Source organism: Pseudorca crassidens, chromosome 15 (genome assembly GCF_039906515.1).
Source record: "Pseudorca crassidens isolate mPseCra1 chromosome 15, mPseCra1.hap1, whole genome shotgun sequence".
NCBI classification, from domain to species: Eukaryota; Metazoa; Chordata; class Mammalia; order Artiodactyla; family Delphinidae; genus Pseudorca; species Pseudorca crassidens.
Window position 1 is genome coordinate 38309976 of NC_090310.1, and position 19814 is coordinate 38329789.

Genomic DNA, 19814 nt, shown 5'->3' on the forward strand with positions numbered 1-19814 from the left:
AATTCATTTTTGCGGGTTGATTTGAGTTGACGGATTGGAACAGAGGGTTCAGCAACAGATCTCACACACAGGGAACTTAGCCCATTGGGAATTGGTGAAGGAAGCATGGATTCTACAGCGACTGGTGTGGGGACAACTGTCTACCCATAAATACCCGTACACTCAGATCCCTACCTCACACCACACACAAAGTGAATGCCAAGGGGATGCAGGCTCTTAATACGGACAAGAAAATGAGCACTGACGTTGCAGTCAAGTTGCGGTGCCTGACGCCAAGGCCAGAACTCATGGAGGAGACTGACATAGGTGCTTCACTGACACGTCAAATACCTCGGGAGCAACCTGGCAACCTGCACAGGACAAGGTTTAAAATTAGTGACAGATGGTGGCCTGCCTCAGTTACGGAGAAGCCACCGGGAGAGGGGAGACAGTCTGAGCTCGGAAGATTCAGGGACAGGTGGTCCTGGGAGGTTGGCCCTTAGTGGGAACGTGAAAGGATGGGATTTCTTAGCTGTCACTGCTTTTGGGGAGCACAGGGCTCAGGAATGTTGATGGAGGGAAGCCTCTCTCAGGCCGGGATGTGGGAGCTCCTGGCAGTCACACGGGCACAGGACCCCTCAGAGCACGCAGGACCTCCGCAGCAGCCAGGCAGCCCCTCACACTGAGTCCAGCTCACGGGCCCCGGGGACCGTATTGTGGGGGGACCCAGGTGGTCAGGTGGGAGTTCATGGTGATGCTGGGTGATCGGGAAGGAGACAAATCAGGAACTTCGGTTGGGAGGATCGTAGCCACACAGTGAAGAGAATAGGAAGCAGCTTTAAGGTTGACAACTTGGGAGAGTTGACAGGATCCTGTCTGATGTACAGGTAGGCGCCCAACTGGTGCTCACACAGTGAGTCAGTGAGCTCGCCACCAGGCAAGACAGAGTTTACATGCCCTTCAATTCCTGGACTTACAAAGAGAAGTGGGGAGTGGGAGGGAGGGAGGGAGCCAGGAAGGAGGGGGAGAAGGAGGGAGCCAGGGGGAATGTGGGGGATGGGGGTCCTCAGGGACAAGGTGCAGGATGGGGGTCCTCGGGGAGAAGGTGGGGGGCAGTGGTTCTCAGGGGGCAGGTGGGGGCAGGGGTTCTCAGGGGGCAGGTGGGGGCGGGGTCCCCAGGACAGAGGAGGCTTCCCTAACCTGGGCAGGAGGCTCTGGCGTCACCCGCTGGCGGCCCCTGGGGGCCCCATCCTCAGGCACCCTGGCCGGAGCGGCCGCACACCCCCTCGCAGCACAGGGTGTCGGGTGGAAACACCCTCCGGGCTTGGCAGGCAGCTGCTGACTCGGCTTCGGCCTCGGACGCCAGGCTGGGGCTTCTGGCTGTTTGTCTCACCAGGGCTCCGCGGCCCCCCGCTGGAAGCCCACTTCCCTAATTACACGTTGGGGCCGCGGTGGGCCAGCCTGGCGGCAGTCTCGGGCTGGCTGTCATCTCAGAGGGAAATTTCCAGCCTCTGGGCCCCAGGGGACCCCAGACCCTGCTGGCTCCTGGCTGCCATGGAGCGGGACACATCCGCACCCTATGGAGTGGGAACGGCTATGCCCCAAGGTCCCACGCTGGCTCCCACGGCCGGGCCAGGCCTCCTCTCCCAAGAGCTGTTTCCTTACAGCCCAAAGACAGAGGCTCCTCCTTTTGCGGCTGCAGCTGGGCTTGGACGGGGGTCAACGTCCAGCGTAGCCACCAGCTGTGTGACATTGCCCAGGTTGCTTTACCTCTCTGAGCCCTGTCTTTGCATGTGAGGCAGGAATGATAATACTCGTAACTCCCGGGGTCTCTGTGGGGCTTGAGGGTGCATGTGCAGTCTTGGCCACAGCAGGTGTGGCTGCCCTGAGGCCCGTCCTACCCGAGCTGGGGAAGGAGCGGGGGTCTCTCCGGTCAGAAGGCCCTGATTCCACGTCGAGCAGCAGAGCTGCCGAGGGAGGTCCCTCCTCTGGACTCTCTTCAGCCTTTCCATAATCTGAGGGTAAAGTCAGGGACGGTGTAGGGAACCCAGCATTCTGTCACCTGTCCTACGGAGGGAGCCGAGGCCTCAGGCCCAGGAAACCAGGAGCTTAAGACCCCAGACTTGCCAGCGGCCTGGTTTGAATCCAGCTCTGCAGCTTCCTGGTTCTGATACCAGGCTCGTCACTGGGCCCCTCTGCCTCAGTTTCCCCACCTGGAAAGGGAGAGGCCAACAGTACAAGCCGTAGCGGGCTGTTGTGAGGAAACCTGGGCCAGGCCATGGGCTCCTTGGAGCTTTAGGTATCTGGAGCAGGCTGTCTGGAGAGTTCTGATAAGTTCAGGGACCCAGGGGAGCCAGAGTGTGGGCAGGAGGCGGGCAGGCAGGAGGACCAGATCAGGCCACACGTGAAGCAAGCTCTGGGAATGTTCACGGCGTGTCCCCAGGACTTGGGGCTGGGCTGGGCACACAGTGAGGACTCAGCAGGAGCTCTGCGAATGAGTGAACGACCTTGTGAGTGAATGAATGAATGTGTGAATGAACGACTGTGTGAATGAGGGAAGGAATGTGCCAGTGAGTCAGTGTGACTTATGCTGGCAGCCCTTCCAGCCCCAAGCGCCACAGGAGCTCCCTCTGGGAGGACAGCACTTCTCCAGAAAGTCCGCCGGCAGCCAATGCTTCTGTTGGACACCTGAGCAGGGGCGGGAGGGGCAGGGGATTCTACCAAGGGGCATGACCTCCAACCTCACCGGAAAACGGTCATCAAGTGACCAGTGACAAAAGAGGGATGTGAGAATAAGGCCTCCCTCCTACTCCCAGGAAGGCCATGTGGTGCAGCTTTGGAGCGAAAACCCAGAGATGCCCTCGCCCATTGCCAGAGCTCCCGCATTCCCAGGGACCGATTTGAAACAAGTCAAAAGAGGACAGGGGTGCAGGGATGTGGCCCGCCACCCAACAGTGGTCACAGTGCAGAAAAATAACCCAAATACCTATAGAGGGGAGGTACACCTCATCGGGCAAAATAACGTCTCAATAAGGCAAAGACCAGAATCAGGGCCAAAAAGTGTAGCGTGGTGTATTATCCACTGCTGTTGCTGTGGGCCGAGTGTGCCCCCCAGATTCCTATGTTGAAATACTAACCCCCACTTCCTCATGATGTGACCGTATTTGGAGATGAGGTCTTTGAAGAGGTGATGAAGGTAAAATGACGCCATATGGGTGGACCCTAATCCAATGTGACTGGTGCTCTTATACAAAGAAATCAGGACACACACACGCACAGAGGGACACCATGTGGGGACATGGGGAGAAAACAGTCGTCTGCAACCCAAGGAGAGAAGCTGCGGGAGGCATCAGCCCTGCTGACGCGTTGATCTCTGTCACTCGGGACTTCTGTGTTCTCTGGGACTGTGCGAGATACATTTCTGCTGTTTAAGCCACCTTGTCTGTGGGATTTTGTTAGGGAGGCCTTAGTGCACTAGGGCAGCTGTGTAAAAAATCGTCCCCAAACTTACCTGCTTAAAATAACTACAAACACTTGCTGTCCACGCAGGTTCTGAGTCTAGGATCTTGGGAGCAGCTTAGCTGGTGGGTTCTGGCTCGGGGTCCTCGTGAAGATGCGGTCAAGCTGTCGGCTGGGCTGTATCATCTGAGACGGGGCTGGAGGGTCCACTTCTAAGGGGGCCCACCTCTCGCTTCTGGGACTGGCAGGTCAGTGCTGCAGGCGGGCTGGAGGGTGAGCACCCCACGAGCATCCTTCCGGCACGGCGGCCGGCATCTCTCTGGGTGAGTACTCTAGAGAGGTTTTTAGGACCTGGCTTCAGAAGTCACGCTCTGTCACTCTGCAGTATCCCACCAGATACGCAGCCCAGCCCTCCTCAGTGCACGGGGACCACACTGAGTGGGAACGCCGGCGTCTGAGAACCATTGGGACCACCTTGGATGCTGGCTGTGCACACAGGATTACAGAGGCTGGATTCCATGCTGCTCTGCAAGATTTTACAACTAGTAAATGAATACATTCCACATGCATTTATAGGAAAGTCATCTGGAGAGACATGCACCCCAAAGTTCCCCAGAGTTATACTTGTGTGTTTGGGACTGCAGTAGAAATTTGGGGCTTCTCTCTGTTGTACTTGAGTTTTGTGATGAGCATGTCTTATTTGCATAATAATGTTTAAAGCTTTATGCAAAAGATAAAGAACGTGAGCAAGACCAGAAATTTCCAAGTCCCAACCTTAAAGCTGAAGGTTGTGCAGCGGGTCAGACCACCCTTCCCGGAGTCCAGCCTCCTGAGAAGGCAGGAAACAATTCAGTGCTCCGGTGCAAATGTTTTCATCACAAATGGTCATCGCTGCAGTCCGGCGCCCGGCCACTTCTTCCTTCATTGTTGAAGCATCAGGGTGTGTTTCTTCGGTGGGTTCTGCTGTCACCTGGGCTGAGTCGATACACGGAAGTACTGAAAGTCACGAACAGAAGGAAGGAGCTCTCAAGCCAGCCTCTTGGCTAAGATTCGACGTCTCCCACTGTGGGGACGTTGGTCTCCTCCCTGTGGCACAGAGCCACCCGGGGCTGCAGTGCGGGCGGGAAGGGAAGTCTGTCTCACTCAGGGGACCCTGGTGGGGTCAGATCCTCTGGTGACCACAACGGCAGCTCCAGAAAGAGGGCTGAGCACACTGGACACCCAGGACACATGCAGGGCGCCACTTCTCGTGGCTTAGCACCTATACTCCCCAGCGCCCCAACCTGACCCTGAACCCCAACACAGTGGCCAAGTTATGAGACGTGTCGCTACTGCTGCTGCCCCAGGGGCTCCCAGAACCTCCACCGGCTGATGGAGGACACATGACCCCATGGAGGTGCAGGGGCATGTTGGGGTCACCTGGCTGACCGGATGGGATGGGAGACCCAGCTCGCAGCAGAAACCACCTGTTGGGGGGGAAGCCCAGCCTGCACTGGGACCCTCCTGGCACCACCGGCCAGGTGCCGCCAGCCTCCAGCCCTCTGGCCTCAGTCCCTCTCAGTCACGGGCTGTAACCAGCAATTACCAGAGAAAACCACAAACGACTGCACAAAATTGTCCCAAATCCCCAAAGCAGTGAACACACAAACCTCCCAGGGACGAGGGGCGCCTTCAGGCAGATCCCGCCTCTCAGCAGTCCCCTCGGGGCCCCCAGGGTGGGCTACAGCGGCAGCCCCTCCCAAGGCGTCCTCCGGGCTGGCGCCCCTTCTGCCCCCTCCTCATTTCGGCGCCTCCGGGATTCCGGGCTCTCCCGCAGGAAGCCACGCGGTCCCCGCAGACGGCCAGGGCTTCCTTCGGAAGTTGTTCGGCTGGAGCCTGAGGTTGGCGCGGTGAGGGGAATGAGTCCTCCTAATTACAAGTGTGCAGAAATCGCCGGCCGTCGGAAACGGGGCGATTACATGCTCAGGGCTGGCAATGCTGCAGACGGCGATCTGAAATGAATTATGGCCACTGGGCGACTCCCCCTGGAAACTCAGCTCCAGGGGTCCCCTCTGTAGGGCAGCTGCTGGACATACAGCCCCCTTCCTGGCTGGGACCGTCTCCCTCAGCTTTAAGGTTCCCAGAGGTAGGGGGACACCCTGACAGAGCCCTGGGCTGTCAGGGGTGGTCTCTCACACCCCTCCCTGAACTTGGGGACCCACGGAAGGCAAAGCTTTCCAGCCCCCCTCCCACTCTGAGATCCCATGCAAACCAGCCACGTGCACGCGGGGGACTGTGGAGACCCCAGCTAGGCCCTGTGAGCCCCCGGGCGGGAGTCCCAGAGGTGGGCCTCATCCCCCACCCAGAGTCAGACCCCAGGCAAGGCCCCAGCTCCCGGAGCTGTGCAGGGCTGTGAGGAGGTGGAGAGGGAGCAGCAGCCAGCGAGGGGGCTCCTGGCTCCGTCTGCAGGGTGGGAACCCGGGATGTTTATGTGCCAACTCCTGGGGTCCTTCCAGTGTCCAGAGGGTCCCCAGACTGGCTGGCTGCGGAAGGAGTGGAGGGAAGCACCGCAGTGGGCCTGGCTGTGTCCTCTCTTGGTCCCCTGTGCAGGGCAGAGACCAGGGCTAGGGGACAATTCCTGAGCACCCAGGCATACAGGAGGTGCTTAATAAATGCAGATGCCCTCCTGGGAGGGAGAGGCAAAGCGAATGAGGGAACCCTGCTCCCTTTCCAGCCCCAGCACAGGCCTGCACTGCACACAGTAGGTGCTGAGCTAAGATCTGCCCCGGGAACCACTGTGTGCCCAGGAACTGGCCCACCCTTCCCTGGCTCGCAGCCAGGCCTTAAGGGGTTAATGGCGGGCTGGCAGGCAGCCTCCCCAATGCTGGTCCATCTCCGCCCTTTGGTCTCTTCCTCTCCCCCCATGCCCACTCATCCAGCTCCAAACAGGGCTCTGTTGTCCACCAAGGCACACGCCTGGAGGCGGGGGACATCAGGCCACTGCCCCGAGCACACATGGGCTTGGCAGGACCACAGGAGAGGCCGTTGCCCCACTCACCGAGCTCCTGGGGCTGGTGGCCGGCTTGACGGCCTCCAGGATGGAGCTCTTGATGGGACCCTGCCCCCTCACTGGCCTCTGTCCGCAGTGGCAACACAGGCGGCCGAGATGTGGGCCCTGCCACTTCCCACTTGCGTGGACCTGAGCCTTGGTTTCCACCCCTGCATCTCCCAGGGAAGTATGAAGAGGCCATGTGGGTGGCAAACGTCCTCTCCTCATGTCCCTCCAGAAACCAGTGTCTCATCTGAAGCCAAGGCACCGGACTCCTTGCAGCTGCCTGTAGCCAACCCTCCTCCCGAAGTTCCAGACCAGCCCTCCGGGCACCCCGAGGGTCACCTCCAAGGCCGGCAACCTTGGCTCATCCCTGCTGGCTTCAGGAGGCTGGTGGAGATGGTGTCAAGTCGGGGTCAGAGAGTGTCAGTCACTGCACCCCAGGCGGCGTCCACTCGGGTCCAGGCCCCTCCAGGCCTCTGTCCAGTCGCACTGGTGATGGATCCACACCGTGAAGCCAGCCCCATGCTGGGCCCAGCATCCCCCTCGCTGGGTTCCCAGGGCCCTGGCAGCCTGGCCACCCTGGCCAGCAGCTCCCCTCCCCAGCCAAGCCCACCCCCCCAGGCTGGCACTGCGCCCGCAGGCCCCAGCCAAGTCTAGACTGAAGGATGCTGGGAGCATGCAGGAGCCTCTCCCACCTGGAGCCCCTGCCCTTTCCCAGCCACCTCTTCACGCCCTTGCACTCCTGCCCAAAGCACCCTCGTCCAGCCTTTCTGTCCTCTCCTTGGTCTGAATCAGCTTGGCCCAGCAGACACATCTTCCCACCCTGAGTTTTCCTCAGTCCAAAGGAGGGTGAGTAATTACACTGCTATAAACTGGAAACAGTTCTCAGCTGCAGTGGCCGGGGCCAGCAGGTCCAGACTCCCACCCAGAGCCCGCAGCTGTGGCTGGGCTGTCTGCCTGGTGGCCGGTGGGAAAGCCAAGGCCCTGGGAGGAGGGTGGACTGCGAGACCTGTCTGGGGCTCCCCCCGCTGCCCATTCATCAGTCACCCAAGGTCAGACACACAGAGGGATGGACAGACAGAAAAACAGATGATTGGATGGGTTAATAGATGGACAGACGGATGGATGGATCGATGGATGGGTGAACAGGTAGACAGATGTATATTTGGATGGATGGATGAATGGATAAATGAGTAAAGTTAACTGGGCCTGGGAGGGCAAACAGAGCCTTCAGCTCCTTTCTCAGGGGCTCATAGAGGCAAAGCCACCAGCCTGGGGGCTGAGCCCAGGCTTGGCCCTCCCCTGAGGGACTCACGCACACCCCGAGTCATCCTTTCCCCGCCCTCTGAATCTGGTGGATGGTTCTGCAGGTGGGCACATTCCCAAAGTCTTGCCTGGGCTATTTCTTGCAAGGACTTAGATGTCAGGCAGCCACCTCTGTCCGGCAATGCTGAGGGGCACCAGGGACAGGAAGGGCGTGGGTGGATTCCAATCCCCATCCTCTCTGGACCCGTCTGTGCGCCTGGCTGCAGAGGGCTGAATGGTACCCACCCCCCAAAAAAATTTATGTCCACCAGAATCTGTGAATAGGATCATATTTGGAAAAAGGGTCTTTGCAGATGCAATTAGGATGCGGTTCTCTAGATGAGGTCAGCCTGGATTAGCCGGGTTGGCCCTAAACCCAATGCCGAGTCTTTATAAGAGACAGAAAAGACACATTGAAGAAGAGGCACAGATTGGAGTGATTTGGCCACTCGCCAAGGAACACCAAGGATTGCCAGCCACCACCCCAGGGAGCCACCTCCCTCCACGTGGGTGGGCTGTTCGTTTCCTGCCCACCAAGCCGGGGGTCCCCCAGCAACGGAGGCTAGGCACCTGGGTCACCTGGCTGCACGTCCGGCACCTGCCCAGCGCGTCTCCCCAGACTCTCTGAGCCCCAGGCCCATAGTGCAGAAGCTCCCTCCCTTCCCATCTCAGCACCCCAGTCCCTGGGGAGGTGGGCCTGGAGGGAGGCTGTGGGCTCCCCACCGTCTCTGCATACACTGTCTCACCAGCAGCACAGCCCTGGCCCCCTCTCCGTCCCTCCAGCCGAGGTGTGGCCATGGCGGCTGCTGCCCATCCCTGCATGCTTCACCCCTCCTCCACGCTCCCATCAAGAGTCACTCAGCTCCCTCTGGTGTAAAGGTCTTAGGAGGGGGTTCTCTTCCTTGGCAGGCCCCTGACTGAGGGACCATCCTGCTGTGAAGCCATGTGCTCCCACCCACAGCCCAGAGCTGCAACTTCTGACCTCCTCCCCACCTAGGTGGCCGCAGACAGCCCTGCTGGACACCCGAGCCCCGACTGAGCCCTCTCGCTCCGTGTGGCCAGCGCTCTGGTGTCCAGGTCATGGGAGTGCCGCCCACTTCAGCCCCCTTCCCACCTCCTCCCAGACAAGCCCTGGGTACAGGCTGACACGAACCAGGCTGAATGGCAAGGGGTCTTCTCAGGGGCTGTGAATGCAAGAGTCCCGCTTTACTGCAGAGCCCTGGGCTGCCGGTATGGTGCTCAGGGCAGGGCTCCTGCTGGGGGACCCCCAGCCCAGCCCCCAGGATGCCCTCTGAGCTCCACAGGCCTCCCCGGCCTCCCCACCCTCTGAGGTCATTTTCCGCTTGGCCCACACCCGCTGGAAAAAGAGACCAGGGCATCTCGTTGCCAAGCCAGGGGGGCCGCTGGGGAGCAGCGGGAACCCGACCAGGCAGCAATTTAAACCAGGAGGCGCAGCCCGTCAGCCGCCAAGGGAGGGGGCTGTCAGGGCCAGGCGGGGCACCCCTCAAGGAGAGGCCTCCTCTGGCACCGACGTCGGGTGACACCACACCCTCGGCCCCACATTCACCCCATCTTACAGATGCTCACAGGGCCCGGGGCAGCATGGCCATACTCAAACCCAGTGGCCCAGATCCGGGCTGGGTCTGGGAGCCCCGCCAGCCGCATGGACAGAACAGGGGTGAGTGGGGCAGCCACTCAGTCCTGGGGCATCGTAACAAAGGACCACAGGCTGGATGGCCTGAAACAACGAAAATTAATCTCAAAGTCTGGAGCCAGAAGTCTGAAATCAAGGTGTCGCAGGGCCCGGCCCCCTCTGAGGCTCCTGGGAGGCTCCCTCCGGCCTCGTCCAGCTTCTGGGGCTGCCAGTGTCCCTGGGTTTGTGGCCACGTCCCTCCTGTCTCTGCCTCGTCGTCACACAGCCGTCCTTCTGCGTCTGTGTTTAGGTTTTCTTTTCCGGCATGGACACCAGCCACCCTGCCTCCACCATGCCAGTCTGACCTCATCGTAACTCGATTAATCTGCAAAGACCCTATTTCCAAATAAAGTCACTTTCTGAGGTTGTGGGTGGACATGAATTTTGAGGGGACCTGTGGAGTGTCCCGGGATGTGAGCAGAGACCTTGCGTCAGGAAACCGTGTCTGACGAATGAGGAGCCGCTTACAGAGCATGGGCCATGCGGCATCAGGGCAGGCAGTACCGGGGTCCTGCAGCCAAAATGCAGCCGGGTGTCAGAGGAGCAGCTGGAGGCTTTGGGGCGGGCCTGGCTGGGGCGAGGGGAGCAGGGGAGGGAGAGGCACGGGACCCCGGGGCTGGGAGCCCTCCCGGGCCCTGCAGCTGGCTCACTGTGCATGCTGGCGGATGCAGTGGTCAGCAGATGCCCGTGGAGTGACCAGGAGTGAGGGGGCAGCAGGATTGTGGAAGGAAGAAGGCCCCGAGTCAGAGAAAATGAGTCGTCGGGGCCCAGGCAGTTTGGGGGGCATGTCGGGCCCCGGAGGGGAGGTGGAGAGAGTCTGAGGGAGAGACGGCTGTCCTCGGGGCAGACATGTGTCTGGGGCTTGGTGGCCACAGTCGGCCTTCCCAGGTGACAGACGTCCATGGTGCTGAGCAGAGAAGAGCTCGTACACCTCCCGGCAGCCAGTGAGGGGCGGGTGGGCTGTGGCTTCCCTGGGGGCAGGGTGAGGGTGCCGAGGCCTCTGGGGGCCTTGGCAGGGGTGGGGTAGGGGGTGGCTCACAGGGACAGTCAGCTGATAAGGTAGCTGTTGGCCACGGGGCGGCGGCTTGGCTGGCGGGAAGGCGTAAGGAGGCCAAGGAGCACGCAGACTTCCTTCCTGGGGCGGAAACTCCGCGCATCGGCCGTGATAGGAAGCAGTTGTGAGTCTTGGAATTTGGAGAGGGGGTCCCGGCCTCCCCGGACCTGCGCCAAGCATCTCCTGGGGCTCCTGGTCTGCAGGCTCCAGAGGAAGAGGGGCCATCTGCTTTGTGTCTGGCAGACAGTCTGGGGCTGCCCCTCTCCGGCCTGGGGGCCGCCTTCCCAGGTGGGGGCATCCTGCAAACCTGCCCCCACCCTCCACGTGTGGAAATAGGAGAATGATCACAGCAGCTGGGCCGCCTGTGCTGTGCGTAACGTGGGCTGTCCCTGTTGTCTTCGTTAAACCCCACTGGGCAAGGAGGCCGAGACTTCCAGAAGGTTCCAGGGTTCCCCCACCCCCATAACAGTCCACTGGCCCCTTGGCCCCTCGTCAGACCAGCCGGCTCATCCCTGGCCAGGGTCTTGCACGTGGGGCCTGGGGTCTCTCTCAGGGCCCCACGTGGTGGGGAGAGGGCGCCCCACGGAGCCTGAGAGGCTGGGCTTCCATCCAGGCAGGAGCCGCTGTGCCGCATACAGGGGTCCCTGCCCCCACCAGGGGAGCCCCTCGGCACGACACTTCCGGGTCACTGAGCTTCCAACCCCTAGGAAGGGGGCTGCCCTTCAGCCGGCAGTTGTCACTCAGATTCATCCTGAAGGCAGCGGGTGGAGGAACGTGGGCCCAGCTCCCTGTGTCACTGCAGGAGACCGGGCCCCCGGTGGGCCGAGAAAACAGGTAAGGACTTGTTCAGAGACATGACACCTGCGTGAGAACCTGGGGACAGAGAGCTGCGTGACTGGGTTTTTTCCACTTTCTTGTGGTAAAATACACATAACATAAAATTTACTGTTTTAACCATTTTTACATGCACAGTTCAGTGGTGTTAGGCACATTCACGTTGTTGTGCGACCGTCACCACCATCCATCTCAGAACGTCCTCATCTTCCCAAACTGAGATGACATCACCCAGTGTATCCAGAATATTATCATTGCCCCATGTAATTAATATCAAAATTATTAATGAGGTGGTTTACAGCTTTTTAAATTTTATTTTCATTTATTTATTTCTGGCTGTGTTGGGTCTTCGTTGCGGTGCACAGGCTTCTCATTGCAGTGGCTTCTCTTGTTGCAGAGCACGGGCTCTAGGCACACGGGCTTCGGTAGTTGTGGCATGCCATCTCAGTAGTTGTGGCTCGGAGGCTCTAGAGCACAGGCTCAGTAGTTGTGGCGCACGGGGTTAGTTGCTCCGCAGCATGTGGGCTCTTCCCGGACCAGAGCTCAAACCCATGTCCCCTGCATTGGCAGGCGGATTCTTAGCCACTGTGCCACCAGGGAAGCCCGGTTTACATTTTTAAAACCAGTTTTATTGACATATAATTCACACACCGTACAATTCACCCACTTAAAGTCTACACTTCAATGGCTTTTAATATATTCAGAGCTGTGCAGCCATCTCCACAGTCAATTTTAGAACATATTCATCCCCACAAAGAGAAGTCATTCCCAGTGTCCCCCTCCCCTCCCAGCCCCTGGCAACCACGGATCCACTCTCTGTCTGTGGATTTGCCTGTTCTTGATGCTTCACATAAATGGAATCACACACGATGTGGTCTTCTGTGTCTGGCTTCTCTCACTGAGCATCACATTTTTTTTTTTTTTTTTTTTTTGCGGTACGCGGGCCTCTCACTGCTGTGGCCTCTCCCGTTGCGGAGCACAGGCTCCGGACGTGCAGGCTCAGCGGCCATGGCTCATGAGCCCAGCCGCTCTGCGGCATGTGGTATCTTCCCGGACCGGGGCACGAACCCGCGTCCCCTGCATCGGCAGGCGGACTCTCAACCACTGCGCCACCAGGGAAGCCCCATGAGCATCACATTTTTAAGGTTCATCATGTGGTGGCCTGTGTCAGTGCTTCATTCTCTTTTATGGCTGCATATTATTCTGTTACATAGATCTACCGTGTACGTTCTTTTTTTAGGTCTTGGAAATCTGGCCAGTATTTTACACTGACGGCTCATCTCTACTTGGACTGGCCACATTTACGGTCAGCAGACTCAAGTAGCCCCTCTGAGCCCCGGTTGTCCGACAGCCGACCATGCTATACCTTAGGAAGGTCGCACCAAAACGAGGAAAAAGTTAATGGCTCTGACATTTCAGAAAGAAAGAAAAGGAGACTGTCCTCTGAAGATGTTTTCCAACTGGCTCCTTGCATTTGGTTTTCTATCGGAACAAGCTTGAATGTTTGGGGGAATGTAGGTGGGAAACCTGCCAAATCCTTTTGGGTGACGCGTCCTGACCACATTGTGCTGCTGCTCAAAGGGGTTGGGGCACAGAGACGGGCTCACCCTTGCCCAGCAGCCACCATCCTGCTCCCTGAGCGACACAGACACCCTGCCTGCACCGCTCCTCAGAGGGCGCCTCCTGGGCCCTCAGCCGTGTCCATGGCAACCCTGGCCTTCAATGCCCCAGGAAAGGTGGCCTTCTCAGGGGTGCCGGGCATCCCAGCCGGTGAGCTGCGCCCAGCCGAGCCCTCACCCATGGGATCAGTTTACCTGCCGATGCCATCGTGTCCTCCTGCTCCCTGCCTGGAAGCCAGGCCATGGGAGCTTCTGCATCTTTCTGTGACCTAGGGGTGGGCACAGAGGCCCTTTCTCCCACCAGGCCCCACGCCATCCCAGCACTCCAGTCTCCACTGAGTCTGGATCCCACGTCAACTGGGATGCTGGGTGCTGCCGCCCCCTTTTACAGATGGGGAAACAGGTTTCGTGTCAGGTCAGGGTCACCCCCGCTTGGTGGGGTGGGGCTGCAACTCAAACCCAGTGTTTCTGACTCCTGTCTCTTTTGCCTCCTAATTAATATTCATAGTGACCACTCCTCACGCACGGGGCACGGCGCTCTTTCTACACGGGATGCAGAGCCAAGCTCAGCAAGGCCGGAAGTAGGTGAGGCCACTTCACACATGTGAAGACTGAGGCTCCGAGACAGCCGGGATCGGCTGGGGGCACCAGCTGGGAGGCAGGTCCTGCCCACCTCCCCAGTGGCCTTCCTGGTCAGGGAGTGGAATCCCCGCACTGTGGTGGGGCAGGTCCGACAGGGAGGAAACCTGGGGAGGGCCCTGCAGCGCCCAGCCAGCCAGCCTGCCCGCTGCGTTGACTGAGCTGCTGCTCAGGACCATCCCCGCAGCTTCTCCACCAGGCTGGGTCCTCCGCAGCTGGGCCTCAACTTTGCCAGTCAACGTTCAGGGTCAGTAGCCTCCAGCCCCAGCTGCAGTCTCAGGGCTGAGGGACAAAAAGTGGTCTAATCTGAGCCACCTGCCCAACCCAGATGCCCTGAGGTAGGACTCGGGGTTCCCCAGCTGCACTGCGTCCCCCCAGGAAGCAGGAACCAGCGTCACTGGCCCAGTACGTCCTGATGAAGGGCCCTTGCCCACTGCGGGAAGCTGCCTGGCCACCAGCTCTGCATCCCTACCCCTAGCCCCGCAGAGCTGAGAGTTGCGCCATCACTTTGGGAGCCAGGCACCCATGATTCACCCCAGGGAATTCCACCCACACATCCAGCAGGGTGGGGCCCCCGGGCCCAGTTGCTCTCGCTAGAAGTGGAAGGAACGTCCTGCAGAGGTGCCTCGGCTGCTTGCCAAGTGGACTCCAGGGTGTTTTCCAGGCAGATCAGGAAGTGAAATCGCTCCTCATCCAGCCCTGGGGGCAGGGACCCTGGCTGGTCCCCAGGGAGGGAGAGCAGACCCTTCCCCATGGGCTCACCTTCACCAGGGCCCCTACAGCTGCACTCCCTGGACACCATCCCCATCATCCTGTGGCCAGGCGCCCTGCACTGGGCAGGCAGGAAGCCCGCCACGCCCGCTCCTGGGGGTGGTGGAGGGTGGGGGAGAAAGGACGCCTTCGAGGGCGTGGCCTGTCCCTGTGGAGCTAGCTGAGGCTGGAGTGAGGGCTGGGCAGGGTGAGTGGTAAGTCAGACCCCGAGGGACATGTGGAGACCCTGATTCTGGGGTTCTGACCAGCAAGCTCAGTCTGGGATGGAGGACCATACTGGAGCTTGAGCCCCTTGATCAGAGTCAGGGGGCTGGATGCAGTTCAACACAACGCCCGCTGCCCGTACCCCATTGCCAGTCAGCCACTCAGGGTGGCCTCGGCCACCAGAACCCCTGTCTGCACCCCGCATTCCAGCCAGGAAAACCCCGCTTCCCTCACTTTGCTAGGGATTCGCCCAGAAGCAGAAGTGTGTTCAGATCACCTGAAACCCCGGTGAGGGTCACTGCAGGGTGAGGGACATGCAACTTTCTGTGCCACGCCCCTAAACAGGCCTCTGGGCACAGAAGCCACTGGTGGAAGTTCGGAAAACCTCCAACAACGCGGCTTGGAAGCAAAACGTGGAGGTCTCGATGGTGTAGCCGTTTTCCTTCTGGATGGAGGGAACACTGGGTCACAGATGGAGTATTCCAGCCTGTGATCGAGGCCTCCGTGCCGTCCCCCCCCACCCCCCCGCTCCCACGTCAGCCGGCCCGCAAACCCCAGCTAACTGGGTACCTCTCCCAGCTTGCGGGCAACGTCTGCTGGGTCCGCCCTCTGCCCCCCTGGCGCCAGGCCGGCCTGCCGGGGAGGGGCTGCTGGCCACGTTAATCTATCAGTTCCTGGTGTGCCCTGGCTCCAAACAGCAGAGGGACCAGTAGACGCTCGCTTGGAGCCCCCGGGACTGCTGATAATGCAGCCCCTCCCAGCACGACCCCACCAGCAGGCTGGAGCCAGGGCCAGAGTTCAAACTCATTAGCACATGCAAAACGCAAAACGGGAGTCCAAGGATGTCCTCCTGCCCTGACCTCCCAACCTCCCATCTCTCACTGGTGAAGGATCCCTCCTCACCCGCCTCCAGTTGCTGTGATGTCACCAGGCCCTGGTCCCCTGCCACCAGGAGCAGCGTCCCCCGCTGGCTTTGTGTGGCCTCTGGAGGTGAGGCAAGAACCCGGCACCACAGGGTGCCCCGGGTCCCCCACTGCTCATTCCCCCTCCAGAGCACCCCCAGCCTTCATCCACCATGCCTGGAAAGCCCCCCGGAGATGGTGCCTTCAAGTCCCCGAGGGGGAGGGAGACATCTGCGTACAGATCCTCGGCCCACTGGCCCCCGACTCGGCGGCTCACGCATTCACACGCTCACAAACACGTGCACACGCCCTGCTCTGAGCACAGGGCGAGAGCAGAGCTGCAAAAGCCCTTAGACAAATGTACTTGCATCCGCCTTGCTAGTCCTGGTGCAGAGGCTGTTTTTCTGGCCAGGGGTTGCCCAGGACACAGTGGAGAGCCTGAGGGAACAGAGAAGCCATGGGCGGGCAGGCGTTTTCCTGGGAGGAGGGTCTGTGCTTTCAGAGGGTTTCTACCCCAGTCAGGACCCCTTCGGCAGGGTGGACACACGGCTGCCTGGGGTTCTCATACACGGAGCAGAATGATTTCCACACACCCGTGATGTGTCCAAGTGCAGTGCAGGGCAGGTGCCGACCACACCTTGGAGAGGGCCACTGCCCCCATTGACTTCCAGGACATGGGGAATAGTTGCCATGGCCCCCAGAGTCTGCCAGGAGGGCTGGTCCAGGACAGCTGCTCCGGCATCCCTTTGGCTGTGTCTGCACGGTGGTCCGGCCCCAACCTCACACACCTGGGTGACAGGTGACCTGAGGACCCACCCGACACGCCCTTGGGAAAGTGCTGGGCTCTGCTGCATCTCAGCCAAACCCTGGCCCCTCCAGACACCAGCCAAACAACCGTGAACATCTCAGTGGCCCAACAAAGAGTGACAGGGTCCCCGCAAACCCCAAAAATGCAGTTAAAGAGAAAGCAACAGACCAGCCAGTGCGTGATGTACTCCAGCAAAGCACAGCTGCAAAAGCCAGACCCAGTGCCGGGCAGTCTGCAGTGACCTCAGCCCCTCCTGCCCCTTCTGCCTGGGACTCAGATGGCTTTGCCATCCGTTTACACGGGTGCTAATGGCCAAGGGTTGTGGGCTGGGCAGCGGGAGAACCGAGGGGCCAGGCAGTGCCTGTGGGCACAGCCGTCTGCGCGGCCAGGGCTGGAGACGCCAGCCCAGTCGGGCCGTTGCCCTGTCTGTCGCCGGCCCTGCACGGCGTGCCTCGCTGGGTTTCAGCTGCCTTCCGAGAGCGGTCCCCTGCTTGCTGATTTGTGGCCGACTTAATCCCACACTAATTAGATTTCTGCGTTGGTGGCGAAAGGGCCCCGTGCCGTGCGTGCCAACCCCCTGGCAGCCCAGCCTGTGGCTTGTTTTGCACAGAATTTTAATTGTTTCCAAATTAATCCTCGGACTTGAGTGAGCTCAGCACAGATAAGCCGGTCGCCGGGAGGGGAGCAGCCGCGTTCCCATCTCCCCGGGCCGGGGCTGGCAGCCCTCCGGTGGGGCGGCGCGGGGAGGCCGAGCCTCGGACATGACGCGATCGCCCAGAAATGTCCAGGCCATCTCCCACCTCCTGCCTCTGAGAGCGCTGCTGGGCTGCCCGGCCCTGGGAGTTTTCCTTCTGTTTGCTCTTGGCTCAGCTTCCCTCCTAATCCTATTTTCGCCAGTTTCTATCCAATTTAATACAGCTTCTGTAAGTCAGAATTAATTACCCTGTGTGCTTCCAGCCCCGCGTCCTCTGCTCACTGTTCGAGGGCTGGGCTCAGAAAGGTGGGGCTCGGAAGGCAGGCAGGTGGAGGAGAGGAAGACAGCACCACACGTGGAGGAGGGTTTGGTGTCCCACTTCCACACCAGGGAACCCTGCCAGGCTGAAGAGGCTGGGTCCCAACACTGCAGCATGAAGGACCAGCCTCTTCCACCAGGAAGCCTTCCCTGATTGCCTCGGCCTCCCCGGGTTCTGCTGACAACCACAACGTGTACCCAACGCCAAGCCCGCCGTCCCCACCACCCTCAGGGAAAGACCCACGAAGGACTCGAGCACCTTGCAAAATGTGTCCAATACCTTCGGATAAAAAACCGAGAAAGATACCGTAGGCTACAGAAGAAACAAATAGATAAATGACTTCACCAAATTAAAAACTTTTGTGCTGCAAAGGCACCATCAGGAAAAGGAAAAGACAACCTACAGATCGAGAGATGTTTGCAAGTCATGTATCTGATAAAGGAGTAGTGTCTAGAATATAGGGAAAACTCGAACAACTCAGCAATAAGAAGACAAATCACCTACTTTAAAAAATGGGTAAAGGATTTTTTTTTTTTATGGCTGTGTTGGGTCTTCACTGCTGCATGAGGGCTTTCTCTAGTTGCAGCGAGCGAGGGCTACTCTTCGTTGCAGTGTGCAGGCTTCTCATTGCGGTGGCTTCTCTTGCTGCAGAGCACGGGCTCTAGGAGTGTGGGCTTCAGTAGTTGTGGCACGCGGACTCAGTAGTTGTGACTCATGGGCTCTAGAGCACAGGCTCAGTAGTTGTGGTGCACAGGCTTAGTTGCTCCGTGGCATGTGGGATCCTCCCGGACCAGGGCTCAAACCCATGTCCCCTGCATTGGCAGGTGGATTCTTAACCACTGCATCACCAGGGAAGTGCTGGGTAAAGGATTTGCATAGACATTTCTCCAAAGGAGATACACAAATGGCCAGTTAGTACATGAAAAGATGCTCGACATCATCACTCATCTGGGAAATGCAAACTAAAACCACTATGACATACCACCTCACGCCCACTAGGATGGCCAGGATCAAAAAACAAAACAAACAGGCTTCCCTGGTGTTGCAGTGGTTGAGAGTCCGCCTGCCGATGCAGGGGACACGGGTTCGTGCCCCGGTCCGGGAAGATCCCACATGCCACGGAGCGGCTGGGCCCGTGAGCCATGGCCGCTGAGCCCGCACGTCTGGAGCCTGTGCTCCGCAATGGGAGAGGCCACAACAGTGAGAGGCCCGCGTACCGCAAAAAACAAAACAAAACAAAACAAAAAAACCCCAGAAAATGACGAGTGTTGGGGAGAATGTGGTCATGGAAGCTTGTGCACTGCTGGTGGGAATGGAAATGGTGCAGCCACCAGGGAAAATAGTACGGCACTTCCTCCAAAGGTTAAACACAGGATTACCATGAGATCCAGCAATTCCACTTCCAGGTAGTCACCTGAGGTAATTGAAAACATATGTTCACACAAGAACTTGTGCACAAATGTTCATAGCGTGATTCACAGCAGCCCAAAGTGGAAACAACCCAAATGTCCAACAGAGGAATGGATGAGCATAATGTGGTCTATCCACACAATGGAATACGATTCAGCCATAAAAAGGAAGTACTGACGCACACTACAACACGGATGAACCTCAAAAACATCACGCTCAGTAAAATAAGTCAGATACAGAAAGACACACACCGTACGATTGTCCCTTTATGAAATGTCCGGAACAGGGAAATCCACTGGGACAGAAAGTAGATTAGTGGTTGTCTAGGGATGGGGGCTGAGGAGGCGATGGCCGAGGGGTTTGGGGTTTCCTTTAGGGTGTTTCAAAACGGATTGTGATCCTGGTTGCCCAACTCCAGTATCTGTAGTGAGTATCCTAAGAACAATTGAATCCTACACTTTATTTTTATTTTTTTGCGGTACACGGGCTTCTCACTGTTGTGGCCTCTCCCGTTGCGGAGCACAGGCTCCGGACACGCAGGCTCAGCGGCCATGGCTCACGGGCCCAGCCGCTCCGTGGCATGTGGGATCTTCCCGGACTGGGACACGAACCCGTGTCCCCTGCATCGGCAGGTGGACTCTCAACCACTGCACCACCAGGGAAGCCCATGAATCCTACACTTTAAAATGGCAAATCTTGGGACTTCCCTGGTGGTGCAGTGGATAAGACTCTGCACTCCTGATGCAGGGGGCCCGGGTTCGATCCCTGGTCAGGGACTAGATCCCACATGCATGACACAACTAGAGTTCACATGCCACAGCTAAGAAGCCTGCTTGCCGCAACTAAGGAGCCCACCAGCCACAACTAAGACCCGGAGCAGCCAAACAAACAAACAAATAAATGTTTCAAAAAATAATAAAGAAATTGTAAATATTACTGCAGGTTAAGTAATCTAAGAAAAGTGATTATAAAAAAATGAATAATGAGTGAAGAAAGGAAGAGGAAGTACCAAAAGAAACCAAGAAGTCCAGAGAGTTCCCAGAGCCCCCAAGGCAGTTGAGGTGGGTCACACCCTCTGCTTCGAGCTTCCCGG

General features: G+C 58.8%; 1 non-coding gene across 1 annotated transcript; it reads left to right on the plus strand.

The window, feature by feature from the left end:
• Positions 1-19425: 19425 nt before the first annotated feature.
• Positions 19426-19498, plus strand: TRNAR-CCU (transfer RNA arginine (anticodon CCU)). The gene has a single exon. It is a non-coding gene; the product is annotated as a tRNA-Arg (tRNA).
• Positions 19499-19814: the final 316 nt, after the last annotated feature.